Below are 16,511 nucleotides of genomic sequence, written 5' to 3'. Positions count from 1 at the left end.
GCTTAATATGGTTTCTCCTAAAATTCTGACAGCTGCTTGAATGCTCTGGTAGCTTTTAGCCAAATTATTGCAAGATCTCCATTTCCATTTTAAACCCTGAAAATAGGTGTAGATTTTACTAATAACCAACCAGTGCTTTCAAGGTCAACAGAGGAAAAGGATTAAAAAACTGTACAAATCAAAAATACTATATATAAAGTCTTACACAGATACCCATTCTAAATTATTTCACATTTATGCTCAACACTATCAGTCAAACAACAGCTGTTTTGCTTTCATTTCTGTCATTCATTTTGATATCCCAAAGTACTGTCACCAGGAGGAGATAAACATTAATTGTGACGAAACACTGCTTTCTGGAAATTCTTAATTTCTCCAAATGTCCTCACTACATATTTGGGTGTGCAGTGGTAGAGATGTACTTTAACCAGCCAGAAACCTCAGATGAACATCAGCTGTTCTACATGTGCAATTTTAATGTCAAATCATACAATCTGATAACCAGAGGACAAAATATTTAAGAATATCTGGCTGTGATTATTTTGCTTTCAAACAAAGTATTATGGCAGTAAGCATTATTTACTCACATAAAGATTGCTAGACCCGCAACGACCTAGAAACTCAAGGATTTTATTAAGAGTAGATTACATCCCTCCAGAACTTGACACAGCATGGTTCTTTCTGCTGCAAACGCACAGGAGCTATCACTTTGGTTAAAGGTAGATGCTCCCTTTACGTCCAACGTACATAAGTGGTATAAGATTCCATGTCACAGATGACAGCAGTATTTCCACACTGGTCAGCTTGTAGGTCATACTGCTGTCTAAACATAACTACACACACACCATGCCACCCCCCAAAAGAGCTTTGCTATCTGCATTCATCCTATGCAGTTAAACAGTCTAGTTGTTGTACTATGGAAAAAAAATTGAATATCTACAAGTGTTCATAAGCACAACTGCTAATTAATAACCACTCTACTTGCACCTGATATTTGTCTGTAGCTGGATATGGTTCCCAGGCATCTGGATCTGTAGTGGCAGCTTTGAGATTAGGAACTAAACATTGCCAGATTTGTAGTTAAAATTTTCTTTCATGAAATAGTTTAATTATATAGTGTATCAAACTCATTGTAGAAGAAGTAAACTAAAGTAAGGTATTTACAATACCTGAATCCAATCCTCGATCACCTATTTTATTATTCACTATATACATTCTACCTACATAAAAATGTACATGTATAAGTGTATGTATACAAGTGTATCTATCATCAACGTGGAAGTAAGAACTACATATTTTCCTTAACACTGTTAACAATTATTAAATACCAGTTGCACACAGCACTTTTATATATTCCAGTAGGGAACACAGAATAAGGCAGCACGTGATAGCTGCAAGCTCTAGGGAGACAAGCTTAATCCACTAATAAATCCACCTGGACCTCAACAGATGCCATCTCCTGTCAAAGCCATTAGAAAACACTCGATCATTTGTTCCTGTTTTGACTGCCATGTAAAGCATAATCAAGATCATCACTTCTCAAGAAACATCTATCTTTGGACTCTACAATTTATTTTTTATTTTTTACCTCTTTGCAGACCACCAACAGCATCCCCATTTAAAGGCCACAGACACGGCAAGGGATAGTTAAATTCTTCCAGCATGGCATTAGCAGAGCCAACTAATTGTGCTCCTGGGTCCCATCTAGCTATTGTGTGTTTGTTGGTCATGCTGCTTTCCAGGCTTTGCACAGTCCCTGTCTCCAGATAGCCGTGAAGTATCCACCTGCGTGCATACAGGCTCACGTGACACATATCTGTGTCACAGCTGTATAACAAAACAGACAAAAAACTAGTGGGTGAGCTGTCAAAGGGCAAGGAAAAAGCAGATCTGCTTAAGAACAAATAAGGTAATTCATGTGTTTGGAGCAAACCTAACAAGTGGCAGGTGCTGATAGTACAAACCCTAGAAAGCACAATGGAAGTAGAAGAGTCAAGAACAATACGACTTTTGTGTTCTCCTCCAAGTCATCACAAATCTTCAATGAAAAAAAAGCTTCCCTATTTATGAAAGGGAAAAGTGCATTAGTTACCAAAATATTAACCATCCACTATTGCTTTACCTGCCTTAATGCAGTGCTGGGAGCAGAGATTTTAAAGACGTGTGGCAAAACCACTCAGCCTGAAGACCTGCCTGAAGATCTGAACAGACATTTTGCCTGAACACCAACTGAACAGAAATTGCAGCTACGGCATTCAGCCAGACATGAGTCATGCTCATCACAATGAGAGCTTGCTGAGTCTAAAAAGAACAGATTGGTGTAACCAGTTGACACCAACAAGTCCTGCTTTCTAACAAAGTGTTTTGATTTCTGTATGTGTCATCTCAGGAGTCACCACTCTGTCCCTATTGTCACATTTTTAATTGCGTCATACACTGCAATCCCAATGCTCATTGGACTAGTACCTTGACCTTGTAAATCACCGGTATTGCCATGCAATAAGATCATGAGGAAACATCACAAACCACAGCTAAACATTATCCACAGTACACCTATCAGACAAAGATCTTTTTTTTTTTTTTTTAAGAAGCAAAAACAAATTTATTGAGGGAAATAAAAGGAAACTGCAGAACTTCACTTCCATCATTTGCAGTTATCTCATTCTTTCCTATATGACTGCACACACAACTGTCTATACACATTAACAGCAAGCACATGACAATGACCGGGTGGTCAGGAACCACCTTCTTCACTGCCACCAAAAGATTTTAAAATACCCCTTTTTCCTTAGTTTTGCATAATCTGTGTGGACATAAATAATCTGAAAATAGCTGTAGCCTTTAAACAATAAAAATTTAAGAAAAGGATAAGACCTCATTTAACTAGGTTTCAGACCAACATACATTAATGCCAGCAAACATTACAAAGAGGGCAGATGATGCAGTCAGCCACATTAATGGGCTTTAGGGAATTGTACGACATAAGGAAAGCACAAGTGCTTTACAATCAACAGTTTGCACCTAACCACAAACACCTGGATGAGAGTCCCTCAATCCTGGGAGAGGGGAAAAATAAAACAAATAACAGAGCAGCTGTTCTATATATGCATTAGACTCAGCTCGACTTATCACAAGACACCAGGCAAAGGTAGCATCAAGAATGTGTAAAAACAGCCAGAAACAGAACAAGGTGCTCGGCCTGTGTTGCACACATACACAAGATGACACACACCAGCTATGAAGGATTAAAAAAAAAAAGTACAGGACATTTTGAAAGTGCATGCAGCTCACTGATGATACATTATGGGCACCCACATCACTGCAAAAATCATCACTGGGTTCTAGCAGGTACCATTTCAGACTGACACAGCCAGCCGTAAACCTCTCAGTTATATCTATCTTTCATTTCTCAACTCCAGTACAAATAACAGGTTACAATGTTTGCTATCACTATGACTGATGTGGATTTCACACAGGTACAGTGCTCTCCAAGATGGAACAAAGTGGGGGATAGTTGTATCACTTTACGAATACTTTGCATAGTTCCATTCGATTGTTTGAGATGGACAGCTTTCTGTAGGTAAGATCAAAGAGTGGTGGAGGAGGAATCTGACAGGAAAGAAAAGCTACAACCTAGATAGGGATCATCCCAGCAAATTCCAACTACAATAGACAGGCTATTACCAATGAAGAAGCAATCTGTCTTCAGCCAGAATTGTGACATTGCTCCTTTTCCAAAGTTTAAAATAAAAAAAATAATAATAATAAAAAAAAGATCTGAGACAAACAAACAATCATACCAAAACATTGGTCTGTTAAAGGAAGGAATGAGCTAGGCCAACTAGCACACACTTTCAGAGCACACAGACAGTGGCCAATCTAATCTGCAAGATCTAGAGTCACCTGGCACCACAACAAAAGGTGAAAGATGCAAAAAACCCAGAGAGACCCTTCCTTTGGTTAGCTTGTGTGCTATTTACCTTTGGGTGGAGAAATAAATGAGTGTTTTCAGTTTTCCATGGATGAATCACTTGGCTTACCCAATGGGGAACAAGTGCTCTGGCAACAGACAGCAATGTACCTAGGCAGATGGTAAAAGTGGTCTTTGATACAATGCAAGAGTATATTAGCAGTACAGACAGCATCATAATTGTGCATTACCAGGCATGTGCGAGACCCAGAGGCAATCCAATCAAGCAGAGCAGTCAGCCAGAGCCAGATAACATGGCTTAGAAATACTGCCGTTGTCTTCACTAAGGCTAGACTGCACAAGCCAGGCCAACCCACAGAATGTCCCACAAACTGGTCAGGAACCAAACCATGGTTCCAGGCACCAACCTGAATCCTTGCATCTCTCTCCATACCAGCTGGCATGGAAAGGGGAGAGCAACATTTGTACCATTTCTTACACATTTCCAAGAAGATAAAAGAAGCATACAGGTATATTAACTGTCTTCTTCTCTACCTGCCTGCCTTCCACAGGGAAAAACACTTTATGTAAGGACCACTTCATGCCTCCTCTGGCACAGAAGCAACATGATGACTGTTATTAGACCAACAGTATCAGTCAAACATGTCCTAGAGATCTTTAGAGTGCTTCTTAATGCAGCAAAGACTGACACTCCCCAGGACAGTCAAGGGTTTGGCCAGTTTTATTTGTATGCAAGCTTGTATAATACTAATTTTCATAAAATGAAGTGTTCTTTTTCCTCCCAAAATATACATGAAATTCTATTGGAATATGCTTCCTTATGTACCTCCCTTACCATGCTCTCTGCTTCTGGGCACATGGCCAGAACTGTTCTGCTCTCCAGATGCCAATCTCGTTTTTCTCTGGACTGATATTGGAATGAGCAGATCAACAAAGGACAGCAGTGGAACCCTCTTTAATACAAAAGAATGTCAAAACATTATGTGGCAGCAAGATTTCTCCTCTGCCAGCAGCAACAGAAACAGTGACATGTTCTGCATAGGTAATGATTGCAGCTTATATTCACATACTCAAATTTCCAAATACTGTCCTGGTAATATGATGCAGGTCCTCTCAATGAACTATGTTCAGAGAAGACAACTTTCAAAACATCTGGAGTAATGCTGTTTTCCCAGTCTTCTGGCAGCCTGTAAAATAAAAGACTTACTGACAGCCAAAAACACAATAAATAAATAAATAAATAAACAAACAAACAACTCTGTTGTGGTACTACACAACAGAGCCATCTTACAAACCACTCCTATCCCTATGTTGCAAAGAGATTTTCATGCTGTCACCTTAATAATGCAATAAAAGGCAGAAGAGAGCTTTAGTTATAAGTATCAAAATATAAAATTCTACCCAGAGAGTGCTGAGAAGATAAAGTCTCTTCTCACATACTAGAAGTGACAGTTTTGCATTAGAAAGCAGCAGTACAGATTTAAAAGCTCCAGGAAAACCTGTACTAAAGGCACCGAAAAATCAAAGTGCAGCTGCTCTTTTTACTGCTTAAATCATTATATATTAGCAACAAATCTTGTTGTTGGCCAACAGTCAGAAATGGCATACAGCCAATAAAAGGTTCAGTGGAGTTTTCCATCTGTCACTGAAATCAGCTATGGCTCCAGCTCATACATAGTAAGTTTAGTGTCATAATTATTTGTGTACTAGACATCAACCATTCATTCTAACATAATCATTTGACTACACAATTTGCTAAATATACTGCCCAAGCAAAGCACTACATAACCATGTATCCCATGCATTTCAGTTACATTTATAGTACATAGTACTAGCACTAGCGAGAGGTGAGCATGTGAATAGAGGGTGGGGTCTTGAAATAATAGGTTATACAAATAGAAACACACTGAAGTATCCTCTCAGTATGTAACAAAGACATTAAGAGGCAACCATGATCTTATTAAAAATCAAAACGCACAGGATAGTAAGTTTGTGAGTGGCCACCACTTCTAATTTGCCCCTGCTTGCTCATTCCAAATACCAGGCATATGGATTTACCTTGCTGTCTTTACTGTCCTGCCAGCACTAGAAGGCTGACAGACAAAACTTTCTTGTTTCACTGTAGCTTCAGCAAATACCTTAATAAAAACATTGTTTGATTTTTTTTTCCCATTCATTTTTAGCACTCTCAAGCAACGGTATTTTCCTCCCTCTCCCACAGCACTCCAGCGCTACAAATCCTGCACTGATAGGTCTTTAGGGCTGCATTTCGATCTTGATTTTCCAGACAACAGAACTTATATTTCAATCAGCCAAGAGTCACAGACTTCTTGGCCCCAAATTCCAGCACAGGCACATGCGTACTGCAATTTTCTATTTAAGTCAGGGAAAACTTGTAACATTCATAAATACAGTTCTTTAACAATGGTAGGGGAAGGAAAAATAAATAAATATGTTCCAAGTCATTCTGGAAGTCAAACCCAAAACATTTGTTTATGCAAGTTTGCAACAGTCCTTTCTCTTCCTTAAGCTTCACTGCTCCACATCTTCTACAAAAGAACTAACAAAGAAGTTTAGAGCTACCGGATCTGACCTGTGACTGCCTCTTAACTTTTAGAATTGGGGATGCTGAGAGCATGGTAAAGAGAGATGCAGGAATTCACTGAAACTTTTGGTAATATTTAATAACTCTTTTGCAGTTTGGTCAGAGCTGGCACAACTTCACAGCAATAAGCTGATTTGCACAGAAGTGAGTGCATGGCTCCAACAGATGATAGCAGTTCACAGGGACAGTTTTTTGCCCTAAATAAGGTTCTATGCATAATGCTGCTTGGCTCTTCAGAAAAGGAAGATGAGTAGAAGCAGATTGCTTTATTTTTTAAAATATAAATTATAAAAACTGACAAGGGGTAAAGTGCTCAACTCGTATATCTAAATATTACTTACCTTGATATGTACTGGGCCTGCAGAGTACTCAGGACATTCACATGAGGCTAGCAGGACCCATTCCAGAGCAGCAGATGGAAAGCAGGTAGGATAGCCTCAAATACCCAAAGGTCAAACACCTACAATTACAGAACAGAATTGGAGCCTAATACATTCAAACTCTTGCACAGAGAATATCCCATTAGGCAGATCCAATATTCAATAACTCAAAGCAACCAAACTGAGCATTTTAAAAGTTGGTTTAAATCTGCACAATTTTCTTTATTGCTTCTGTAAAATTGAAAGAAATATTCAAATCAGAAAACAGATCAAAACAAAGCATTTCCAAGCAGGGCTTTTAAAGCCCTGTTTTAAAATATTTGCAATCATTTGTCCTGTCTTGAAAGCTGGAAATTTGTGCAAGCTCTCTTACCAGGAGCATCAACTCACTGGACGGAAAGGAAATACAAACAGAACAAAAGTTCAAAGAAGTGGCTTAAGAGGAGGCAGTTTTACACAGACCCCAGTGAGGAACTGAAGAATGTGCAGTGCGTGCTGTGAAAAGTCTCCCTCACCTTGAATTAGAAGGCTCTTCAAAACTAGGAACTGTTAAACTGAGAAGAATCAAAAGTGGGCACACTCAAAGGTCAATTCAAGAGAAAAAGGGAAATGAACAAACAGACCGAACACTTGGTTTGTGTGCACTGCATGTCCCAGAATCAGAACAGGCACAGAAGGTAAAGAAGAAAGAGGCAGCATTTTCCACTACCTGAAAAACAACAAGTTCTGAGACAGATGAATATCACCAAAAATTCTTCTACATTTGATTCATCAACAAAAGTAGGGTCGGGCAAGATCCATGGAAGCACAGATGCACACATTCAACTCTTCTCTAGAAGACACTGTTTCCTCCCTCAGACTGAGCAGAGGACTGCATTTGGTGTCTCAGTTTTCAATAGGAAAACATAAGACACTCTCCTTGATTCTCAGAGATTTTGTATTGGCTTCAGTGGGCATAAACTCCAGAAAAGCATGATGAGAGGCTATACGCTGTCCTAGCCCAGCAGCCCAAACTCTTAAACATTACCAAATAAAAACGCATTTCCAGCTAATGGAAGTGATATAATTGGGGAAAGTGTGTAGGAAGATCACAAAGCTGAAGCTGTTCACAACTGCTTCCTCCTCTGCAGGAAATGATGGTGAAAAAAAATCCATCCATTTAACTACACATTTCTCAATGTCGCAGATGAAATTCAGCAACAAAACACTGAAGAAAGGAAAAATCAAAGCTTTATATTTACAATATAAAATACTCCAAACCACCTATTCTCACTCAAGGAAGAAGTACTGAACATACAAAGGTAATGCAGTGAAAGCATCAACTGAATGCCCAGTAGCACTGGAAAGGGAAAAACAAAAATAAACAAACAAAAAAAAAAAGCAAACAAATATTAGGAATTATAAGAAAAATAACAGAAGATATCTTTATGCCATTCTATAACTCAACAGAATAGCTACATCTTGAATATCATGTTCAATACTGAGCTCCCTTTCACAAAGGGAGAGATAGAAAAGGTACAAAGGCCGATAAGGATAACTAAAGGAACAAAATTATTTCTGCACACAGCACAGTTACACGCACTCTGGAAAACAGATGGCTGAGGGGGGAAATAAAACAGAAGCTGCATGTTGTGGAAAAGGATAGCAAGGAAAAACTGTTCAGTGTCTACTCTAATGCAAGGAGAGAGGAAACAACTGCTTGGATGATGAGAAAGCAGGTTGAAAACTAACAAAGAAAGGTGTTGCTTCATGCTGCTTGTAGTCAGCCTGTGGAACTCATTGCCTCAGGGTGTTACAGATAATAACTGCTTCACATGTTCAAAAGTGAATACGCCAGTTGACACAAGGAAAAAAGCCTATCAAGAAAGCCTGCCAAACACAAATACACAAATCCTGGGCTGCGGCTGAAGTTGAAGAGAGCAGACTGGTAACGTATCCAAACACGTCTGCCCTCACCTTACACTGTTAGAACAGCACTATTACCATTGCCAGAAACAGGACCGGACTAAACTGAGCAGTGACATGATCCACTAAGTCTGTTCTTATGTTAACAATATGTCTGATATGTGAGATTGTGAGACAAGGCTGTTGCATACAGACTCACCAAACAATACCAGCTGCTGCTCTCTAGCTCTGTGACTCTACCAAGCACTTGGACCACAGAAGAAAGCAAGCTCAGTGCTTGCTCCAAAACAGCTTTCTTAGCTTGTCATGGTAAGCAGAACCAGCAGCAGCAGTGAAGGGACAGGAGGAGTAGAAATTTGTCATTTTTTTCTTCCCCCACCAGAAGGCTTTGTCTCTGCTAGCACTGAGAAACTGAAGACTTGCTCTAGCTGAGAAACCTTCTGCAATTGACAGAACCTTTAATATTGATTCAGAAAAAAAGGTAAACTGAAAATTGTTTATAAAAACATATATCAGCAAACCAGTCAGCACTGAAAGAGCTTTCTTGTAAAGCAGGAGCAGGACAGCAGTTGGAGACCTGGCTGCCATTTCAGTCATCTACTTACAAAGAGAACAGAGCATGGAAGAAGTCATGTAAATTTGTACATACTATGTACATTGTCTTCGTGATTGCTGATTATGTTTATCAGTGATGACTGATCACTAAGAAATTATGCTTCCAGTGGTGGGGAGACAAACACGTAAGCTAGCAGCATTTAAAATGGATGAGAAAACTCTTAAATTATAAGGAATTTAGAATATCTGAGAATATGAGGAACAGGATGGAGCAACATAAAGATATAACAATTGTTCTATGCTGAGGCAAAAAGTTTCAGCCCTATCACATCTGTCTCTTTGTAGCTACAATATGCTTCTTGTGAAAGATACAGTATTATCTATACATTTTATGCTAGAAATTAAGCTATCAATATACTTATTATTTAAGGTATAATAAAAACTCATAATTTGTCTTAGAAAGTTAAAATATGTCATACATAATTAAAATATCTGTCTGCATATTAAGCAATTCCCAGAAAATATGTAAAGTTTTAAATAACCTTCATTTCACGGTGGAGCTTTTTAAAGTTAGCATTGTGAAGGGATAATCAGTAGTGACTCACCATCAGTTTATGTGAGCTTGGAAGAAACTAAGTCCTCGTACAAAAATACAAAACTGCATTTATGTTGATGAGATCTCTCATGAGAAAGCAGTGGAGGGACTGCACCAAAGCTCTCTAAAGAGACATTCTCAGAGTTTGCAAGAATTTTATGCTTCAGTTGTCTGTGCTGCTCAGTTTGAACAGTAATAGTTCTGTCATCTCCTTGACAGAAGCACAGAATTGATTTTGTTCCTTCATTTCATGCAGAGCTTACAGTGTTTCCAGAGGAAAGACAGGCGTCTGCACACATAACTTGTGTATTAGTCTGGATATAATTTACATGAGCTCTACTCAAAGTGTAAACTGGGAGAACCAAGGAGTTCCAGCTGAATTTCAGCCAGCGTTTGTAAATTCCAGGTTCACAGAGCTATCTATTCAGACCATCTTTTTGGCATACTGCCACTTAGATATATATTACCAGAATTATCTGCTCTTCAATTCGTTGCTCTCCCTCTTCATTGCAGAAGAGGCAACAGTCTTATGCTTCACTGTCTAGCCAGGCTGCCACAGAGGCCCCTCCTCCAGCTCCCTGGGGGGTGTTCTCTGCTCCCCCCTTTTTCACTTGAGCGAAAAGCACACCCATGGAGCAAGCAAGCAAACTGCTCGCCCCCATCCCCCTAGCTTCACCCCTGAGGCTGCACAGGGGTGATGGGAGGAAAAGAGAATTTAAAGGAGCTTATCACAACACACAATGTTGAAGTAACAAAAGGTTAGCATCACAGATACTGCACCAAAAACCAAAGGTATTTTAAAACACAAGGACTCTCCTCTAGGCTGATGCACAGCAACATAACCCAACATAAACAAGCAGGGTTTTTTTTGTTTGTTTGTTTTAATTTTTTTTACAACACATTTGTTTACAGATCAATTTCTGAAACACAAAAACATCCTCAAATCAACACCTATTACATTGTAAATAATGCTAGTACATGCTGATGTTATCTGGTGAAACAACTTGGTAGCCTGTAAGACAGAATTAAATGTGTCCCTTCTCTGATATGTCAATAATAATTATTTTTCTAATGCTTGTTTAGTTATAGGAATACATGAAAAGAAGCAATCACATTAGAGAAAACATGATTTGATGTTGTTTGTATACAAATTCTTATGTACTGAGAGTTTGTTTCATCTCCTGAGATATCACTGAGGTTACAAACTTGCAGGCAATAACCATAATATTATAATCATAAGAATAATGATTTCCATTTTTATTTATGTAGAATGTAAATTCCTAAGTACTTACAAACTCAAGGTCAGCTGAAAGTTGCCAGAGAAGCAACAGTTTCATTAGCAATGCAACAAAAAAAAATAACAACAAAGCTTCAACAAACCCAGGAGACTCACTAAAACCGCAGAGGCTGTGACACAAAGGCTTCATCACACAGTGATGAACATCTACATCTCCAAAACAGTATAAGGGAACTACACCAAAATGATGGCAGGCAGCGAATGAAGCCAAGTCTCAAGACAGCCAGAGTGCAGAGCCAAAGTAAAAAAGCCATAGAAAACATCTTAAACAAGAGGGGAAGCATATACTCCAGAGTAAGTACTAGCACAAGGTTTTCTTTAGAGTCAACAGAAAGGGCAGCAACAACAACACAGAAGGGGAAGCAAAAGTCAACCTGAGAGGGACCAGAACTCTGTGGTGTATAAAACTGGCAGTAGAAGAAGAGTTTAGAAATTGCAAGCAAGGAACCATTTTAGGTTTTTGGTTCTCCTTTGTCCAGAGAAAAAAGACCTTGCCTTTCCTATATTTCAGGAGGAAAAAAATAAAATAATAATTAAAAAAAAAAAGAGCTTGTGTTAAAGAAATACTTGAATACAGTATTTAACTCTCCCAGATGTTTTCTGGTGAATTTACCTGCCCCGTTGATACAACGCTGCACTAGAATAGAAGAGGAGGGCACATCTTTGGTCTGTTCACAAACTGATGGAATGGTAGGTATGGAACAGAGCAGCCTCAAGTGGTCATGGTGCAAAGTTACTGTTATCCATATGTCTCCACTCATAAACCTCAACATTTTGCTCTTTTTATTTTTGGCCACCCTGCACACAAGCTCTTTATTCACATGCCTCCAGCATGCCTGATGTATTCGCAGAGCACCCACAATTCTCCATCCTTTTTAGACTATATGCAGCCTTCTGAGTTTCACAGCCTTAAGATGGGTATATTTCAATATCAAACAAGAATTTATACGAAGAAGCTTCTCTACAGCATTTGATAAGACTAATTACTGGCTAGTAACAGCCCTGCTCTGGTAGCTGTTTTGCTTCTAAAAGAGGACTGCAGTACAAATAGACTTATTCTAGCCTTTGAGATAAGGTTTTCTGAAGTAATCAGTCTAGGTAGTCAACCAGCATGAGACGTCCATTTCTGTGATACCAAAAGCACTGGCATTTATGATACATTCCAGTTGTCTTAATGAGAACTTTTAACCAAAATAAAACAGTTAATGCATAGAGGAGAGTTCAAATACTACTGGAGAAGACCTTTCTGACTTATATCTTAATAATAACCTGGAAAGATTCATTTTCGGTTTGACAGATTCCTTTGATGTCCTGAACAGATGATCAAATCATCCAGTGAGCAAACTAAGACCATGAGAAGTGGGCTATAGTTTCACGGTAGCCAAAGAGATAGCAGATTAAATGAGACAAGTAAGTCTTCGGGCCCAAAGTTGGGAGGCACAACTTTATATGATTGAGCCAATAGGAAAAGAGGAACCCCCAGGCACCAAAATGAGCAGATTCAATCTTCTCCAGCTGACAATACTACACTCTCTTTTCATCAGATATTCATCTGAGGACAAGGAAGCGAAATTACCACCAAAGAATTTCTACCTTTTTTGACATTGTGGGTAGCCTAAGTCAAGCTATGCCTTTGCCAGGCTAGGAATACAAGCAAAGCTCCAAAGCAAATGAGACCCACACGACCATCAGGAATGACTTTATTTCACAGCTAACACAAAAAATATTCCACAATTGTAAACACCCACAGAAGACAGCAGCTTCAGATGACTCCCCAACCACACCTACCTCCCCTTGACTCTGTAGCCCAAATGCTTTTCATGGTCTGTCTGAAATAACCTCGTCACTCACTCAGAGACTGCAATGTAGCTGGAAGCAGCCAAACAGCACAACAGAAAAGCTGGAAGCTTCCCACATTTAGCTCAGAGACATATTAACACTGAAGTCTAACTACGAATCACCAACAAGCATACACTGTTCACAGCTTTGCAGCTTAGAGTGAATAAAGAAATATTCATCACATGTGCAAGGCCAGAACACGAAGGCCAAGAGCTCTAGAAGAAATTTGACTCACACCAGCTTGTGTTGGCTAACACACACTATTCCTTCAAAGCTCAACCACTTTTCCTGTTCATTACAAGGGGCTGCAACTGAGTTGTATCTTCCAGGGATCTTCAGAAGTATTCACAGCAGAACATTTCACTCTTTAAGTACTTCAGGGAGCTGAGGGCCAGAAATCAAAATCCTTCCCCTTCTCATTGGCCTAAAACCATGAATTAACCCACCAACCCTTCCTCAAGTCATGAAATTAGCTTGAAAAATAATACTTTGCCATGTGTTTATTTGTCTTACAGCATTGGAAGTTGAGATTCACATTTTCAAGCTTTCTCTGCAAATATTTATTTGAGAGAAAGAAAACAAGATAGGATTCTGGTGCAGCTAACGTAAATCAGAAAGCTCATGCTTTAAGAAAAACAGCAGCCATCATGAGAGTTGGCAACTCTCAAATCACTACTTGTGGAGAATATTAAACGGCTATCATCAATCTATCTAGATCTAGGAAGTGAGCCATGAAATGCTGACAAAGGGGAATGAATATCTGGTCTGACAATGACTGTGTATTTATCTTTTAAATGAAGAATAATAGAGTTATACTGAAGAAACTTATTTTAACTCTGCAACAGTAACATATCTACCTCATCACCTTAGTGTGATATCTGAACATCCCAGGTTAGGGGAGTTTATTTTACCAGCTCTTTTAGAGACCACCATTTTACACAGATAGTTACTCTAGCTTCCAAAGAGTCATATGAGCAGCATGATCAGAAGAACAGGACTGTGGAAACCAACCTTCTGAACAGCTCTAGCACAGCCTCCCATTGCAGTAGTTGTCCAGGCAGCCAGTTACATCTTCATCCTCCACTTCTGTTCTGCCAAATAAAGATAATACTAATTTACCAAAAAAAAATGTTGGGGATTTTCCTGAGGATGAAAACATCTTCACTTAATTTGCTTCCCAGCACATTAGGCCTTACTACCAGGAACATTACTGGTGTATACTTACACAGAGCATCACATGAAAAACACACAGCTCTATCAAGGATCACATACTGGGACATTAATTATACCACTAGGGTGCACTCCTATGAGCTCTAGGGCTGCCTGAGTGCACTCATTCAACCCCCAATTGTGCTAATTTTATACAGATATCAATCTAGGACTGAAATAGTAGCTCACAGCTTCAGTTAGAAGAAAAACAATGCATGTGCACATATAATTAAGGAAGCCAAAGAAATTCAAAATTCACTGTACAGGTATACAGAAATGCTAAAATTCTACCTCACCTGTGGAAGAAGAGCACCTGCTGCCCAGAGACAGACCAGCTGATCCCACTGTACATTTCCTTCCATCTGGCCCATCAGCCTGTCCATCAGACACTAAGTAGGTCACAGGTGGAGTCAGATCTCCAGACAGCCCAACCTCCTTTTGCTTTAAGTAGTAGCAAGATAAAACAGTCCTCATTTGAATGGGGGGCATTCAGATTTGTAACAGTTAGTTTACATCAGAATATGGACAACAGGAAAGGAACTATGGCTGCTGTAGTTTGGAGCTACCTCACCCTCTAAGAGCTTTGTGCTTGGGCAGCCATGGGAGACTTGGCATAGCCCATAAAGTGGCAGATCGTTAGTGTTAGCGACCTGAATAGCAAACCTCTGCCCTTCTCTCTCCTTCAGAAACTCTGAAAAAATTATTTACATATTTTTTTACTACTAAGGGCTTGGGCTTTACCTTAACAGCAGCCAAAAATGCAGCAGCACACATAAATCTGCACTTTTAGTTGACTCACCTCAGCTTTGCAGAAGGCTCTCAGACTGAAATAGCCTAGACCAGGCAGCCAGCCATGTTGAGGCCAAAACACAGCCTGGCTGTGTGTATTTTTGCACTGGGTCAAGCATGCAGATCCGTAGCACATGGTTCCTCATGCTGAAAGACTTTTTTTTTCCCTCTATTTGTTGCTCTCTCCAGGGGTGTGTTTTGCAAGGAGGGTGTGAGCACAGCAACCTCACTCACAACTTCTTGGCAAAATAAGTAGGCTTTAGTGTTCACCAAAATAAAAGCTCTTTTTTTGCTTCAGATATGCAGGGAGAGGGGGTGCCTGCAGAAAGGAATTAGAGCTTGAATGCATAGCAAAACCAGACCATAGTAAAACCTCCAAATCCTGAAATTGCACGACTAAGCTTTCCTAATTACACAGCAAGCACCATGTTGTACCAGAGAAGTCACTCCAATCAGAATGGCAGGTCTATGAGCAATTTAAAGCAGGAAAAAAAAAAAAAGAGTGCGTCATCGAAAAAATTATCTAAATTGAAATGAAACAGCAGATATTAGAAACTTTGCTGAGGTTCTAAGAGTAAGTAAGTGATAAGCTCGAAGGGAAGGAGCCAGGTAATGCCAAGGAAGCTGCTTACCTTAATGATGAAACCCTTTTGGTTGACCTATCTAGGGAAATGGACATTGGTAATTTAGACAAGAAAATTCATACTGTATTATTACGGTGGAAAGTGGGATTTGAAAGAAAATCCTATCCTTAAATCTTTCAAAACCAAAATGTTTTATTTCCTCCTGTAAAACAGGAGCAACAGCTGCTATAACTTTATTTTGGTATATGTTTCAGAAAGCATGGATAATTTGTTCTCTGAAAGGTACTTGTCACCTCTAAAAATGTTGACCATTAAAATCATTCTTACTGTGGTAAAAAAAATAATAAAAAATAAAATAAAAGATTAGGCCACAGAAGGTTCTGAAATGGGCAACAGCAGTTGTGAGTATTCATGTTCTAATGGTGGCTTCCAGATTGTTTATTCGTTCCATTTTACTGCAGAAGAAAAATAATCATTTTATCACCTTACCTCATCTTGCGTATACTAGAGAGAGGCTGATCATGTGTTAGCCAAGCAACAGGGATGTAGGGAACAAGATTTTGGAAGGATTAGATGCAATGAAGCAAAACACGATTTTCAAGTTTGCCTTTGTTTTTCACAACTGTAAACATTAGCCCTGCATCTAATAAATGATTAATAGCAACATGGGCACCTCAAAATGTCATTTTGCATAACGGGATTGCAAATGTTTATGGAGACACGTCCGTAAGAGATTTATTAGAAAACTAACCCTTTTCCTTTCTGAGTAACTGGTGGCTAGGAGGAGCGGGGAGAATGGCTCTACAAAGCCATGTTGCTAAA

The 16,511-nt window shown here is 39.2% G+C and overlaps 1 long non-coding RNA gene across 1 annotated transcript in view; it reads right to left on the bottom strand.

Moving 5' to 3' along the window:
• The window catches only part of LOC137863112 (uncharacterized), a 160,675-nt gene that overhangs the window by 143,074 nt on the left and 1,090 nt on the right, over positions 1 to 16,511 (bottom strand). The window contains exons 2-5 of the long non-coding RNA XR_011100695.1: positions 14,613 to 15,424; positions 14,119 to 14,198; positions 6,878 to 6,996; positions 3,981 to 4,081 (exon numbers count right to left, since the gene is read on the bottom strand). This is a non-coding gene — a long non-coding RNA (uncharacterized lncRNA). The remainder of the gene's footprint in view (positions 1 to 3,980; positions 4,082 to 6,877; positions 6,997 to 14,118; positions 14,199 to 14,612; positions 15,425 to 16,511) is intronic.

Source organism: Anas acuta, chromosome 12 (assembly GCF_963932015.1).
Source record: "Anas acuta chromosome 12, bAnaAcu1.1, whole genome shotgun sequence".
Taxonomy (NCBI): domain Eukaryota; kingdom Metazoa; phylum Chordata; class Aves; order Anseriformes; family Anatidae; genus Anas; species Anas acuta.
Note: the sequence above shows the minus strand (reverse complement) of the source record. Positions and strands in the feature narration are given on the sequence as shown.